At 36.4% G+C, this 2,322-nt stretch overlaps 1 long non-coding RNA gene across 1 annotated transcript in view; it reads left to right on the top strand.

The window, feature by feature from the left end:
- Positions 1–1,204, top strand: part of LOC146472760 (uncharacterized) — a 27,520-nt gene extending 26,316 nt beyond the window's left edge. Inside the window, exon 2 of the long non-coding RNA XR_014866522.1 lies at positions 512–1,204. This is a non-coding gene — a long non-coding RNA (uncharacterized LOC146472760). The remainder of the gene's footprint in view (positions 1–511) is intronic.
- The last annotated feature ends 1,118 nt before the right edge of the window (positions 1,205–2,322 follow it).

A 2,322-nucleotide genomic window follows, 5' to 3' on the forward strand; every position in this document is an offset into this window, starting at 1 on the left:
TGGTACACGGTTTTGGCGTTGTCAAAGCATTCTTGGTCTGAGGATACTTCAGAAAGCCGTTTGTTGATGGAATCTGGGATGTTTTTCAGGATAGAGGGTGGATGATTGGATTTCTTGTGTACGTACAATGGGACGTTACCTTCCTTTGTGAATGGGTAGTGTTTGCCACTTTGCAGGTCAAGCGTGACGTCTAGGAAATTCACTTTGGTTTGGTTTGCTTCTATTGTTATCTTTAAATCATTTTCGCGAAGAATTTTGCACAGTTCCTTTTTGATCCTTTCAATTTCTTGTGGCGTTTTGTCGAAGGCCGCAAGACCGTCGTCGCGGTAAAGACCGATGTTTTGGCCATACTTTTCGGTGAGAAGGGATAACAGGTAGCAGCCAACTGTATGTATGTATGTATGTATGTATGTATGTATGTATGTATGTATGTATGTATGTATGTATGTATGTATGTATGTATGTATGTATGTATGTATGTTTATTAAAGTTGAATTTTTGATTTTCACAGGTTAATGATTCCATACGAAGTCGAAAATCATTCTATTCACTTCTTCAAGGAAGTAAGGTGGTGTTTGCATAGAGCTACAGACAAAAACGACCTTTGAAAGGGCTAATATATGTGTTTTTTGATATATTTATTCTTCCATAAACTCCCTTTGAGACCAAAAAATTAGAGTTTTCTGTAACTTTGCCAGTTTGTCGATGAAGTTTCTCATGCCTGATAAATTGTCATCATACGAGAAGTGCTTACCTAAGGCGTAGACAGGCTCATATCTTTAATTATTTAAATATTTAAAATTCCTGTTTGGTAAACTTATATCCGTAGTTCGCGACAAATCATTATTTGAAAAATACATCGCGGTTAAATCAGGCGAACAAGATAGATAAAGAAGTGGGATTTCTTCCAAAATATTTAGTTCCTTTCAAAGTAAAACAATTCTAAGTCTTTCCTAAATTAGCGTAATCAATTTTTTTGCGACTTTTACTGTAACTCATAAGTTTTATATTAGTTTGTTTACTTTTCCAAGTGGCACTGTAAATAAAGTTAGAAGTGCAGGTAACACGTATTGTAAGTAATCTAAGTAATTGTATGTTTTGGAGCGATATGTATTGAATTGTAAGTAGACGCTGTATTGTTAGTATAGTGTACAACAGTATTGACACTAATGTGCGCATTTTATAGTAAAATATTATATTGTTAGCGGTGTAACTAGCCCGTGTTGTAACAAATGTAAGCATTGTGTTTTGCAAATAAAAAAAATAATAATAATGATAAAAATAAAAATACAATAAAATAAAACAGTAGTGATCACAAAAGTAGACTTCAAAGAATATGGGATACATTTGTGTCTTAACTGTAGCAGTTCTAGAAGAACATAAAACCAACAGGTACGTGTCCTCCCATCAATGGGTTGAAATGTCCTTTATTAAGGATTTCAGCCAACTTTCTACTGACTACAATGGGGTGAAGATCAAGAAAGGTACGTTCATGAAAGGCTTTTTTTTTTCTTGGGAACATATCAAATTAAAAAGCAACAGTGGACGTAACTGTTACAGACCAGCGCACGAAACTACAAGCTTGCATGGTTCAAGCTTTGATTATCAATTTCTCGTTAATTTCCGGTGGCTTCCGCTTTAAATTTTAAATAGTTATTAAATTTCATGGTACGAAAAAAGACGTCCAACATTCAGCTCGTATGGTGTGTTATTTGGAAGCTGGGGGGTGTGTGTGGTGTGTGGGAGGAGGGGGGGGGGAAGGGTGTTAATTTTTGTGTGGAAATCGGGCTTGGCAGCTAAGCTGGTCTGAAATCTAATTTTCCTCCCTTCTTCCTCTTCTTTTACTACTTACAAGCAAAGCTTCGCCGTTTTGAGCCACAAGAACGACGAAGCAGAACGACTAAAGCTTCACTTTGCCTTCATGGTGATTTTTATTGCTAGTAGTCCATTCACTATTTTTCCACTATAATTATCCGTTCGGTATCACCTTACATTCCCTTATACCTTTTTGTAGCACCACCCCCCTTAGGGGTTCAACCAAGAACATTTTTCACTTTAAGCAAGCACACGTTACATTCCTTTGTCAAAATGTTTTTTTTTGGTTTGCTATCATCCTTTGAAAGGTAACGTTTCTCTCTCTTTTGTTTCATTGTTTCATTTTGCTTCTCGTGCGATGTAAATAAACCACCGAAATTTACTGTTATTTGAGATCGTGGACGAATTTTGATAGCAATCTGAAGTTACAAGGGGGCTGGACGCCAAATTAAATTCAGTCAGGGTATGACGCCTCTGTGTACTTATACACTGGGCTACCAAAACACT

This window comes from Pavona decussata, unplaced genomic scaffold (genome assembly GCF_977016875.1).
Source record: "Pavona decussata unplaced genomic scaffold, jaPavDecu1.1 SCAFFOLD_96, whole genome shotgun sequence".
Classification (NCBI taxonomy): Eukaryota; Metazoa; Cnidaria; class Anthozoa; order Scleractinia; family Agariciidae; genus Pavona; species Pavona decussata.